The following is a 15415-nucleotide window of genomic DNA, read 5'->3' as shown; positions in this document are numbered from 1 at the left end:
ATTAATTAATTAATATCAAACATAAGGCTGGAATTATCTACAAGGGTTTGAATGGAGACTAAGTGGTTTGATTCCACAAAAGAAATATCAATCTTTGCGTTGTGGCCTACCCATAAATTCACATATGCAACAACCAGCCTCTCACATCTTATTGCTTTAGTAGTAGATTATTCAAAATACATTTTGTGAATCCTGAATTAAAAACAAAGTCTAATAACACATTTGTTATCTGTTCTTTTTTTAATCATTCTCTGAGGTTTTCCTTAAACTTGATTTCAAACTTTATTTATTTACTTTTTTTCAAAGATTTTTCAACCTTTGATTGCCAAGTTTAATTAATTTGTGGTCTAACCTTGGCGTCTCTCTTTCCTCAGTCTTTATTCAGCAGCTGAATGCCACATACACAAACAATTAAAAGATAACTTTGGCATTTTTTGTCTTTTATTCTGTTGAGCGCACAACAATAAAATTGAGAAAGTGAGAATTTTGAAAGCCTCCGTATGGAGCCTGAAACCGTGAGATTTTAATCATCAAACCATCGAATGTGGGAGTTAATTTTGACAGGCAAACGCTTTCCCCTTCACACCGTTTCCTGAAACGCACCGATACGCCAAAGTCCTTCACAGTTCTAACTTCACAGAGCCTAAGCTCATATGATACCCATGCAAAACAAATCCAACCAAATCTAGAAATATAAGTTGGCAAAACAATTTTTTTTTGAAAGCAACCCCGATTTCTACCACCCTTCAAATCAGCCAAGGAGATCTACTGTATATGACAGGTAACCATAGATTTACCCCACTCAAACATGACAGGAAGCACCTTGCTCAAAAAATGCCCATCAAAACTCTCCCATATTTCCTGGATGTTGTATAATGACCCCTGCATAAAAATGGCGAAAGAAATGCAACTTTGATCTGTAACCATTCGGCCGAGGGCTGTGTAGGGTTTGTTAGCTTCTTCAAGGCGAGTGATGCAGCCGCGGCTGTAGCGGTGGGAGTAGGAGACTCCACTCGGGAAAAGACAAAGAGAATGTATTGCCCATGCTGACTAGGGAGTGTGGGGGAGGACTAGGCATGTGTTCTAGTTAATGACATGTCACCAACAGGGATGAAAGGTCAAAACTTAACACAGTTCACAGGAAAGAATACTACATTACTTGCCGTGTTGCTGTACTCTAAGGGCTTCCTGCACAACGCAAGAATGTGTCACGCTGTGGTTTGCACTGAGTAGATTAACTGATGTCTGCTGCTGGGAGCCTCATTGGTCCGAAAAATGATGAGCTTGCTGAATCTGTTTATAAAACTGCTTCCTTTCATCTTTTTGGTTCTTTTTTTGTGTTTGCCACATGTGCTGAAGATGAAACAAACTTTAGTTTTGGTAAAGCATGAAAGAAACATCTGGTTAGAAACTATCATGTGTCATCCTAGTTGTCTGCGAAACAGATCATAATCCTAATGCCAGAAACATACTAGAAGGTCCCATCGTACATACTTAACATCCTCACTGTGGCTGTAACAAACCTCAGTGCCCAGAGTTGTCTGTTTGTACAACCAGATACGCTGTATGCAGGTACAGTAGCTAACTTGCTCCGCAAGATTTTCTTCAAACTGTTGACCTGAACGATAAAACCAAATGTAAAAAACAGCTTAATCGATAATACCTAGCTCTGTAAATGCAACAGTGTTGGAGAAAGTTACTTTTAAAAGTAATGCCTTACAATATTGCATTACTGCATAAAAAAAGTACTTAGCATTACATAAATTTTTGTTGTTTTTTGTCAGCTGGGCTGGGCTTGCTTATTTATTTTAAATAACAAAAAATGAAATATAAATGTAAAGGCTCTTTCACACCAAACGTGAAATTAATAAACCTCAAGCTGAAGGAAGTGCCTTACTCCCAATTTCTCTCAACACAGGGACAGGAGAGCTGTCAGTAAATTAATGGGAAAACAATATAACTTACGCTATGTATTTAAAAAAGTAACTCATACATTTAAAAGTAATGTGTTACTTTACTAGTTACTTGAAAAAGTAATCTGATTACGTAACTCACATTACTTGTTACATTACCCCACTGGTAGTCTGACTTAAAAACTCAAGTCTGAGATACAGATTAAAGTCACACTGAAAAGAGACTTAAAAGGTTAGTTCACCCAAAAAAATTAAAATTCTGTCATTAATTACTCACCCTCATGTCGTTCCAAACCCGTAAGACCTTCGTTCATCTTTGGAACACAAACTAAGATATTTTTGATGAAATCTGAGAGCTCTCTGACCCGCCATAGACAGCAAGGAGATTACCATGATCAAGGCACAGAAAAGTAGTAAGGACATCGGTAAAATAGTCCATGTGACTATTTTAACGTAATCAGCATTTTTAAGTTCAGCATGTGCTCGCTTTCTACTGAATGTAAACAACGCTGATTATGTTGATTATGTTCTGGGGTATTCTCTAAAATGGTGGAAGAGGGTAACTCAGGGAGAAGAATTGTTGAATAAAATATGTTATTATTGTTTTCTTTGTGCACAAAAAGTATTCTCGGAGCTTTGTAAAATTATGGTTGAACCCCTGATGTCACATGGACTATTGTAACGATGTCCTTGCTACATTTCTGTGCCTTGATCATGGTAATCTCCTTGCTGTCTATGGAGGGTAAGAGAGCTCTCGGATTCCATCAAAAATATCTTAATTTTTGTTCCGAAGACGAATGGAGGTCTTACAGGTTCGGAACGACATGAGGGTGAGTAATTAATGACAGAATTTTCATTTTTGGCTGAACTATCCCTTTAACTTGTAAAAAGAAGTAGCATCAGACTTTACTTGGTCTCCAAAATTAAGACTTATGAACAATTAATTAAATGCAATGCTGCAGTTTATGGAAAACTACCAAAAGACTTCAAACATGACTTAGATTTGTTTTGAAAGACTTGACTTTGACTCCAGCTCAAAAACATGTCAAGACTTATAAACATGTTCTGACATATTTCAGAATGTAAACCCACAGAATAAGGCTTGCATTGGTAGAAGTGTTTGTGTTCACATACTTCCGTAGTCTGATGTCTGCATCATCTGTCCTGATGTTCGTTTTTTTCAGTTGTTAAGTCTGATGACAAATTATATAATTAGCATAAGTGATTTTTAAGCAATAACAAGCAGATTTGTTACGTGTGGGCTCATCCGTTTGAAGACCAGAGTGTCTCTCTGCAGGTGTGTTTGTGAGATGAAGTGATTTGTTTGCATCTAGTGAACAGCATCTGTTTGTTCCCCCTCACTATCCAGGCAATCTAACTAAACGCCACGATAGCCTTCCGCTGCCCAAAACCATGCTCAAAGATTTCTGTGTGGAAACTGTCAGACCACAGTTTAGAGACCAGATGTCACTTCTGTACAAGATAAACGGATGTTCTGCTGCTCCTGAGGACACTTCCTGAACCATTATTCTCTCACGCCTTCAGGGCCACCGGCTCAGGCGGCTCTCCATCTTTGAAATTTAATTGCTCAGTCTTCCCAGACTTCTGGTTAAACTTAACATTGTCCTCCAGGTAAATCAAGAGGTTGGCTGAGATGAAGTGGACTTACTCGGAGCCCAACTGTATATAAGACACCAACATCTAAAAACCAGCCTTTCCATTGTCTTGTACAAAGGCACGTGCAGAGCACATGCCTTTGTCTTACTTATCAGGTCCTTTGTAACCACTGCACTTATTGTCACCAAAGACGAGACGAGATTCCAGCTGTTGAAATAAAAAATTAGATTTACACGTATCTCCTGCTTTTCAGTTATGAACCAAGCACATTATTGCCAATGCATTACGTGGTCTTACATTAGCAAGACCAGCCTGAAAAATACATTTTTTTAAAAGCGTGATTTAAACTAAACTTGCTATTTTACGATGACTTGATTTTATGATTTTGGCCTTTCCCTATATATTCACTTGCTTGATTAGAAAAGAGCTGCCTCAAAATATAACAAGGATAGCTGCCAAGTTGACAGAAATAATTGCATTAAGGATTTTGCCACAACTCCCTTTTCCTCATGACTCATTTTATAATAATAACATTGTATCAAAATTTTAGACATGCATGCTCATTTTATTTATTATTCTAAAATAAAGTCAGTAAACTATGAAAAAAACATCACTGGAAATATGGGGATTGTGATGTGACCACAAACCAATTGAAACTTACTTAAAATCTTATATTTAAGATTAAAGTTCTGCATGCTCTGGACATTTTCTCGACCAACTTCATTAGGTTGCGTCCTGGGATGCTTTTAAACAGGATTGAACAAGTTCCTGTGTAGTTGTTGGCTGCTTTTCCTTCACTATCTGGGCCAACTCATCCATTATTTGATTTATATATATATATTTTTTTGCATTACATTTTTCGGTTGTGTAAAGAAATTTGTACGTAAGCACATTTTATATTTTATGTTTGCAAAACTAATTTCAAGCAGTTTAAGTAAGATCAAGAGAACATCCCTATTGTCCCAACTTTGACTGTCAGTAAGCACACACACACACACACACACACACACACACACGCACACACACACACACACACACACACACACACACAGTTTCACACATTAGATATTTTGTGTGAAATAATGTTATTATACTGTAATAAATATGTTATAACACTTCTAATATGCTATATTTGCTATCAGTTTAATGTGGAATGTGTCCATTGACTGCATTCACTGAAGACCAAATGAAAATAGAAGAAAAAGGGGGGGAAAAATGTCCATAGTTCCTCTGGACGACAGCTGATCTGTCCATCTAGCGTGTATTGTTGTAAATGTCAGGTCTTAAAGGAGCTGCTACAGCAGACATTAGGTCTCCAGGGAGCTCGGGAGTGTGTGATATTTCACACTCCACTCTTGAGCAGATGAGAGGGACCTGTGGACATCCACTCAGGAGAGAGAAGATTCACATTCAGTTCTCACACACCTTCAGGTCCTTATGAGTTCAGCTCAATTTCAATCACTCTTACAAAGACCTCTGCGCTCTCTCAATCTGTGGTTGAGAATTCATGTGAGGATACACCAGGAAAGTGTTTGTCTAATGTGCAAAACTGAAAAGAAATGTAACATCTTGTAACAGCAAATAAAATAAGTTAGAATTTTATTTTATTTTTTGTGCTGGAAATGTTGTTTCAGTACAAAATCTTATTGCAGCATTACTTATCCTGTAATTTTACAATATACACAAGCATATAATATTATATTTTATATATAGTGTTACGAATCAAATGATATATGATAGTGTAGAAGCATACGCAAAAGTTTTCATGTTGTGCATAACAGCATCGCTGATAATTGTGCTGAATTTCAAGAGAAACTAGTTGCATATGTGTACTGAGCGCTGAACATGGTCTTGTACATGCCCTTAATAACCAGATCTTGTAAACACAATATCATTTATAGATCATCTCAACCCCGTATTGCAATTTTTAGTCCAGTGGTCTTCTTCATTTATCATCCATGTGATAATACTGCCTTTTATGAAAACACTTTTGCTCAGCTTTCCTGAAGGGTGAAATCATTTGTAAGCTCTAGTTTGCGTTTTGAAGAGCACATTAATCATTAGGGACAGTTGGACTATATGTAAATTAATGGCATAGTGGTGCTAAAACTTTGACAAATTGCAGTTTCCTCTTTTTCTTCAACAAAAGGAAAACCCTCTGTTATTTTAATGACCCTAAAAAATCCAGAAGCTCATGGTTACATGTCCACCCTTTAGCAGAGCAGGTCCTCCCTTAGGAACGTCATTAGGAGAATCAGTCAATACAGCCCATTTGGAAAGTAGTACGGTGGAGCGCATGATAAAAAGAGAGAGAGCAAAAGATAAAAGAGGAAGAAAATGTAGTTATTCATCTTAAATATTTAAATATCAAAAAGTTAAATATCATACACTGCAAAACTAACATATAATTTCTATTATTGTATTTACTAATTCAGGTATGATTATCTAGAATAATCTATTTTTCTCTTATGCCTAAGACTCGATTCACTTCACCAACACCAACCAAGAAATGTGTTCTTTGAACTCATACTGTATTATTGCAATTATTAAAATAATCATTGTTACAATGTGTCATATTTAAACTAAAAAAAAAAAAAGCTAAATTGCCAAAATTGATTTTGCAAGTAGCCTTCTGTCAAATGAAGCAGAAATATAGAATTAAATGTATATTTTAACATTTAGAATCCGATATTTTATCATTTCAGTGTGAAATTTTATGGGACAAAACAAGGAATAAGTGTTTAATTTTAGAAAAAGTGTGAGTCAGATGAGAAACTGAATGTGTTACAAAAAGATTATTATATACTGTATTAATTAAATACATTTTTTGATGAATTATTTAACTGTTTTAATTAGTTCAATCTTCTGACAGCCATGGTTTGAATATAAACATTTTTAAGTCTTAATTTCTGCCTAATGGTTTTAACAAAACAACATAAAACAGAGATCTTTCCTCGTACCTCCTGGTGCCTGCTTAAGTGTCCCCTGGGGTACGTGTACCCCTTGTTTGGAGTCACTGATCTAGAGCACTAAATATTCTGTACTAAAGGGCTGACAAAAACTGCTCTGTGAATCTGTGAATATTAGCTGGGTTGGGCATAAAATCAATATACCTAAAGGCGTGAGAGCTAAACCTTGTCAGTGGATCTAAATGGCTCTGTGCTCATATGCAGTCATACACACACATCACCAACCCTCACACATACAGCGGTGGCCAGATTAGTTTCGTCTACAGCATTTTCTCCCAGATAATTATATTATGGTCTAGTCTGCTGTTGACAACCTGCAGGTGAGTTTTTATGGCTAGTTTCAAACTAACATGGTTACAACATTTGATATTAATGCAAATATGTTAGGTTATTCCAGACTATTATGATTAGTTCCTTAATAAAATACATTTAGATTACATTGTTATCATTCGGTTGCAAATACTGACATATTAGTGTTTATTATAATTTCATGTGACACTCTGTCACGGTGCACACAGCAGGGAGGAACGAGGAACACGCAGACGAGGAGTAACTTCAAAATCATAGTCTTTAATGAGGACATGAGGACAAGGCAAGGCAAGGCAGACACGGACAGGAACACCGGGGAATAACGAGTAGACCAGACGACAACTAACTAAACAGGCAGGAACTAAATACACATGACAATTACTGATAATTAAACGAAACACGGCTGGACAAGACTTAACTAATAATCACACTTAACAAGGACAGGAACAAGACCAAATATGGAAACAAGAGGCGGGAACACATGACAGACATGACAGAGGACGTGACACACATTTCAGCTTGTTGATGCCATGATATTTGATAACCCTAATCGTTGCTCTTTCTGATTCAGTTTAATTCGTGAAAAAATCTGTTCATCCAAATCAATAGCTGTTATTCCTGTTGTATTTTAATTTAGTAGTGCAACACTCTAATATAAGGGCACGGGTACTATTTACGCAACAGTTGGGTTCATCTATAATTTAGACATGATTCAGCTGATGAATGTACTATACCATTCAAATACAGTCCTACAAACATGTTGCCTTTTGGCAAAATTCACTTTTTTTATCCAAAATATTCATCATTAGGAAGTAGTGGAAGTAATCAGAATTGATCAAAAGTCAACAGTTGTACTTTATTATTATTATTATTTTTTTTTTACTTAATGACATATTTATTTTAAATGCATATAAATGTCAGACTTCTGTAATATGCTTATGCGCACAGACGTTATGTACATTGCTACAAACCTGATTATCTATTTTAACAACTTAAAATTTGTTGAGACATATGGACATATGTGCATATTATGGTGGACCACAAAACCAGTCTTAAGTGTCAATTTTTCGAAATTGAGATTTATACATCATCAAATTTATACATATACAAATAAGATTTCCATTGATGTATGGTTTGTTAGGATTGGACAACATTTGGCCGAGATACAACTATTTGAAAATCTGGAATCTGAGGGTGCAAAAAAATACTTTTTCTTAGCAATGCATATTACTAATAAAAAATAAAAAAGTTTTGATATACGTACGGTAAGAAATTTACAAAATAACTTCATGGAACACGATCTTTACTTAATGTCCTAATGATTTTTGGCATAAAAGAAAAATTTATAATTTTGACCCATACAACGTATTTTTGGCTATTGCTACAAATATATCCCAGCGACTTAGACTTGTTTTGTGGTCCAGGATCACATATATCTAACTTGACCTGAAGTTAACTAAACATATAGTTTTATGTAATCATAAGCAAAACTTTTAAAGCACGAACACTTTAACAACGCATTATTATTTATTCTGATGCTAATTTTTAAATTGTGATAACTATTTGCAGAAAAATGATTGCTGCATTTGGTTATCACAACTTAAAATTCACTTGTGATATAGTGCCATAGGCCAAATTTAGAAGAGAAAGATGGAGTATCTGTGTCTGGCTACACATTTTTTCTAAGCTCAATTCTATATATGACAACACATAGCAAGATATTCTTTTCAAATTAGCTGAGTGAGTGAGTCTGTTTTTATTCCACAGTTGAGTATTAGTCTAAAGTAAAGGAGAACTTGCTTTTAGCTTGAGCTCAACTTACACCTTCCTGCTTCTAAGAGTTATATTATATGCACCATTTTAATTTGTGAAATCCCCATATTAACACCATTTTTGGCTCTTTCAACCACCATGGAATAACCCCCCCTCCATCAGCCCATCCTGGCTGCTTGCTTTCCTAAGCGGCCACAGCTTCAACGTATGTTTTACATATGAGTTGAGTGTATACTGTCAGTTGGCTCTAGTAAGCTGTCCAGCTCTAAGGGTGTGAGACGGAGCCAATGAAAACAACATCTCCTTCAGTGGCTCCTTTCCAAAATGCAATTTGGTGTGTAATCTATGGAAATCTGCTCGGGAACGCGCTGTATGAGGTAGACAGACGATTATGCTTAATGTGCGTGCAGCAAATACTGTGAGAAAGGCTGCATTCAGCCAGAAACGAACTGTTTTCTAGAATTCCATGGTAACCTGACTCTGTGACTGGAGAAATATTACAATAGCAGTAGCTAAATATAATGGACCAAACGTAAGAGTGCCATTTTATTACTCATGCAAGTTGACAGTCTTTTCAGGCATCTTTTCAGCCACTTATTGTAGACAGTCTGCAAATCAGTCATCAAACCTAAGATTCCACAAACATAAGCGTACACCCGGAAAATCTCACCTGCTGAGTTTTAGAGGCTATGCTCGGAATGGCATACCTCCATACTAATCTTCTTTCGGCAGTAAATAGTATAGTGCAATAGTAGGCAATGTGCTGCATGTTGGTCTGGCCGAGCCGATACTACTGCATATCTACAAGTGCATGCACCATAATTATATTCCCATGTAAAAAAAAGAAAAAAAAAAAAAAAAGAAAGAAGAGAGGCCACAAATTTGACCAATCAACAAAGGCAATGCATTATTTTGTTTGCCTTTAAAGTCTGTGAGCTTGATTTCCAGCTTTTTACTGGATTCTGCACTTAGTGTTTTTTTTTGTTTTTTTTTGTGTGTGTGAACTATCATTAACAAAACAAGACAGAGCAGTTCAAAGCTCTTATAAAGAGATGGAAGTAGACTACAGTACATTGCATCCAAATTGCTCCTAAATATAGTCATTATTCGGTATTAGTGGGTTGGAATTGGATTACAACATTTGGAATGATTTGCAAAATAATGTGTTTGAATTGGACTGCAAAATCTTTAAATGTTACTGTGGCGTAGGTGTATGTGTGTGCTTCAGATTGAATGAAGTATTTATATTGCTCACAGTTCTTCAGCTTGCATTTAAAAAGATTTCTATTTGCACAATGCTGAAAATAAAGCGTTGGTGTTACTTGGATGTTCTGATTTGAGAGGTTTAAGAGCCACTGACATACAGGAGAGTATTACTTTTGCCAAAATAGGCAGCATATCACAGATGATGCTGAAATGTTGTATCCCACATCACAATCCATTTGACCTGAACTTCCATTTCAAGTGAATGATGAATGAATGCAAAACAATTACAGCTGTGATTTTATTTTAATTTTTTTGATTGGATATTTTGATAGTAATTCAAAACGGAAAATAACAGTTATTATATCCAAATTGATGTCTGAATGCCTTTCAATTAACATGCAACAATATTATCATGTGAGATCATGTGACAACATGCAGCATGTTTAACAAAACAGATGAAAGTGCATTTAATTTGCCAAAGTGCACTTCATGTGGTAAATGTCTTTATATATATACTATAGACTAGACCCAGGGCTACTGTACATAAATATGATTTAGGATAATAGCTTACATAGTCATGTCCCTGAATATATCTTTGTTTATATATTCATAATGCTGCATATTATGGTATTGTTGTATTTTGAATTCATTGTCTTTGAATTCAATGGTTTTGTGTCAGTGCTGCACTCTGTAGTGTATTCAAAAGCATCCATTACAAAATTGCTTCTTAACTAAAAGCTGCATACGGCACATTCCAAATGGCAACGATCTGCCTAGAAATTCCTGGGAAACAACTCCATAAGCAGCACAGAGCAAATTACCCTGAACTGTTCATTTAGAACAATGGCACAAAGGACCATCTTTTTTTTTTTTTTTTCTGTCCAGCGGGATCTACTGCATCCCAATGCAGTCAGTGTGCCTGAACTTTCCATGAGAACAATCAATTTGAGAGTTAGATTAGAAAAAAACAAAAAAACAACCTTTAATAGGAGTAAAGCAGCCTTTATAACATCAGGCACAAACATCTTCAGTTTCATCTAATCTGCAGTTTGAAATAACAGTAGTTGTAATGCTAGGTAATTAAGACAAATATTCCCCAAGGAATATAATAAATGGGTAATGTATACAAAGTTACAGCACCCAGGGGTCTAATATATAAATATTAATCTAATTGTACTTGTAAATAATGTACTACAGGTTTGTTCCAGATTCAAAACAATTAAACTCAACGGCCAGAATTCATTGCAACATATAATAACTCTAACTTGAAAGCAAAATGTGCAGTTAGAGGGAGGCAAGCATCTTAAGACCATAATGCAAAGCTCATATCTTTGTTCAAATATGCAATTGATAAAGTACTTTGCTTTAATTCTTCTGTAATTTTTAAAATCTTGTTAATTACTTATAAAGCCCTGAATGGTTTAGCTCCTCAGTACTTGAGCGAGCTCTTATCGCATTATAGTCCTCCACGTCCACTGCGTTCTCAAAACTCTGGCCGTTTGATAATACCTAGAATATCAAAATCAACTGCGGGCGGCAGATCCTTTTCCTATTTAGCGCCAAAACTCTGGAACAATCTACCTAACACTGTTCGGGCGGCAGACACACTTTGTCAGTTTAAATCTAGATTAAAGACCCATCTCTTTAACCTGACTTACACATATTACATTAATACGCTTCTAATATTCAAATCCATTAAAGGATTGTTAGGCTGCATTAATTAGGTCAACCGGAACCGGGAACGCTTCCCATAACACACGATGTACTTGTTACATTGTAAGAAGAATGGTATCTACGCTAATATTAGTCTGTTTCTTTCTTATTCCGAGATCACCGTATCTATCCGATCCAGTCCGTATCCAGATCAGATGGTGGATCAGCACCTAGAGATGACCTCTTCAGCCCTGAACGTCAGCGGAGGTCAGGACACCTAGATGAGCCCCAGAGACAGATACCCAGCGAAGACCTCGTCACCTAGACAGCCATCGGGACAAGACCTCGGGAACCAGATGAGTCCTCTACACAATCTGACTTTGCTGCAGTTGGAATTGAACTGCTGGTTCATCTGGTCAGAGGAGATCTGGTCCCCCGACTGAGCCTGGTTTCTCCCAAGTTTTTTTCTCCATTCTGTCACCGATGGAGTTTTGGTTCCTTGCCGCTGTCGCCCCTGGCTTGCTTAGTTGGGGACACTTCATTTCCAGCGATATTGTTGACTTAATTGCACAGATACTATTTAAACTGAACCAAGCTGGACGATGACATCATTGAATTCAATAATGAAATGCCTTTAACTGAAAATTGAGTGTTTAATCTTGTCATTTATTGACACACTATATTTCTATTTTGATAGTGGAAAGTTGCTTTGATACAATCTGTATTGTTAAAAGCGCTATATAAATAAAGGTGACTTGACTTGTAATATGTATATTATTTGGGATATTTCCGTATTTTTGCAGGGGTATTGATATACTAAATGGATAAACTTTTAGTTATTGGTATATTTTAAACACAACACTCTCTTGGCAATTTGTAACTATTTTTAACATTTTAGCAAATTAGCGGACAATTTGTATTAATTCGTACAATTCTTACACAATTTCTACGTTTTCATAAAAAGTGCTTGTGCCTTACTGATGGTTAGGTTTACAGGTGGGCTTAAGAATTGACCTCCATGCTTTCCCCCTCCCCCCTCTAAAAGTCATAGATGTCCATTCAATTCACATTACTCAAATTTTGAGACACCCCTCGCTGCAGACTGTAGCGCGGTGATGTCAGGTATCTACGTCACGTATATGTTTACCGCGCATGCGCAAAGTGACGTATGGTATGTCTATGACACGCATGCGCATTGCGTGTGTAATTTGCATTACGTGGTGACGGTAGGTGTTTTCGCGTCGTGCGTGAAAACGCATGCGCATACTTAACAGAATACTCTAATAAAATGTAAAAGTATTAAGAACGCTAATGTGGAAAAAAAAGAAAACAATAAAATGTAATACAGCACATATCCATGATTTTAACCATGTCTCATCTCAGGTAAAATGATATGGAATTACAGAGTTTATTCTGTAATATCTGTGTAGTATTTTATGTACAATTTATTAACATTCTGTTGCACTTTACTTCACTGTGTATATTGTAATATTACCCTTTAACGGCGCCTTATATATTTCTTATTAGGCTAGTCAGCATTACAAAAGATAACATTAGTTGTCAGCTCTAGTGGCGCAGACGGTAAAACGTGTGTTTTTCACATTTTGACGCGATCGACCCAGGTTCGAATCCGCCTTTTAGCAAAGTTTTTTCTCCCTTTTCAAATTTCAAATCACATCAAAAAGCATTTATTTTCAATAAAAATTAAGGAAATAATCAAAAAGTTCTGAGGGAGGGCTTTATTGTCCCAATAAGGTGATATCCATTTAATAATTTGAATTAAAATTATAATTTACACTCAATAAGTTATTATTGCATACTGTTTTATAATGTACTACAATACTGAGGTACAGGTAATTACCATTGTTTGCAATAAGTAGTTTAAATAGCAGAAAATCCTGCTATCACTTAGTGCAAATAGCTGCTGCCTTTCTTATTTTAATCTGTCCTCTGTCATGGTTATTGTTTATTTATTTATTTAGTACAATTTTGGACATTTTTCTTTTGCTTTGGCAATTCTGCATGTGAAATATTTAAGCCAATAAAGTAGTTTTAAATTCAATTGACTACATACAGTATATTTTCAGTGTCTGCATCCCATTTTATGCATGATGCCTCCAAAAAACCAAACTGATAACAGTGATATATATTTTTTTTGGTCCCACTTTATATTAGGTGGCCTTAACTACTGTGTACTTACATTTAAATTAATCATTTGGTGCAATGCACTTGTTGTGTACATACATGTTTTTACATTGTACTTATGTATTTAAAAATACCTATATGTAGTTACATCTGTAATTAAGTTCTGTAATTACATTTATAATTACACTGTTGACCCATCCCTTACACCTTAACCCACCCTTAAACCTACCCATACCACTTAAACTGTCCCTAACCTTACCCATATACCACCTCAATAGCAGCAAAAGTGTTTTGCAATACAATATGAACACAATAAGTATGTTGTACTTATTTTTTGATGCAAGTACATAGTAGTTAAGGCCACCTAATATAAAGTGTGACCTATTTTTTTTTATTATTTCAAACAGAACAGAACAAAACAGAAAATATAATTGTATATACAAATATAGATTAAGACTATAGATTATAAACACGACACAAGAGAAAGAAAAAAAAATTGCATCTACTCATTCTGAAATTCACCTCCATCACTGATAAACAATCAACCGAGCAGTAGCCCTCAAATTCTTTGAATGAATAAAGCCCACACAGGACTCCCCTCCTGTCATTCCTGACATACCTAGGTGTGCAGTCTTTAAATACAGTATCTCACTGCACTGTAGGCACTGGTTCTGTGAATACGGCACCCGGCACTCCTGTCTGTATTGTGCAGAAAATGCACTCCAGTTCACGACACCTAATTTACATAAAAGAACAAACAATATGAAATCATTTTGAGGAAAGGCAAAAGAGCCATACAAGGAAAATATTTTTAAATATTATAGGATGGTGTTAGAAAAAGAGTGTTGTTTGCTTTGTCTGTAAAGTACCTAATATATTTATTTTATAATCAGCATTAACCAACTAAATAAAAAAAGTCCAAATTTAGGTTGGCTTGGCTTGAGAAAGCATAGCCTGAAACAATTTGAAAGTTTTACAGTTGAGGGCAATACAGTCTATCAGGAAAAAAACAAAACAAAAGTTGAGATGAGACAGACAGAAAGATGAGAAGAGAGACAGACACTCAAATACTTTTTACAGTATTCACTACATGTTAAGGAGTTAAAGAACTATCTGTCTAGACATATGAAGTGGGCCTCTTCTCTGAATTTCGTCTCACTGATAATGTCCCTAAAAAGTCATATGAACATGAAGGTAAATTTAAGAGGTAACACTTTACAATAAGGTGTCATTGGTTAACACTAGTTAATGTATTAATTAACATGAACTAACAATGAACAATACATTTGTTACAGTATCTATTAATTTTTGATAATGTTAATGAAAAAGATGACAAATATGAGAAACATACATACATACATACACACACACACACACACACACACACACACACACACATATATATATATATTATGTATATGTATGTATGTATTTATGTATTTATTTATTTGCAATGCATGCAATTCATTACTTATAAATATAAATATAAGTATTTCTGCTCTATTTTAATACATCTTTAAAGGCTAATTTTAGGCGAAATAAGACTTTTAAAGACCAGCAGAATCCCTGTCATGTCGAATACTAACACATATCATAAAACATGTCAGAAATGTTTGAAATCGCACACATTTGCAATGACACTCTCTATGATTATGACCAAAGCATCCTTACAATTAAAAGCCAACACAAACGCACATTTTTAAGAAAACAAAAGTAAGTAAATGTTCCGGAAGTGAATGAACCATTACTGAACCTGCGTATTTACGGTAAATACTTAGGTAACGTAGGTACATGACGTCACCGCACTACTGCGCATACGTTTTATAGACA

The sequence above is a fragment of the Onychostoma macrolepis genome, chromosome 11 (assembly GCF_012432095.1).
Source record: "Onychostoma macrolepis isolate SWU-2019 chromosome 11, ASM1243209v1, whole genome shotgun sequence".
Taxonomy (NCBI): Eukaryota; Metazoa; Chordata; class Actinopteri; order Cypriniformes; family Cyprinidae; genus Onychostoma; species Onychostoma macrolepis.
The sequence above is the reverse complement of the archived record's forward strand: the minus strand, read 5'-3'. Positions refer to the sequence as shown.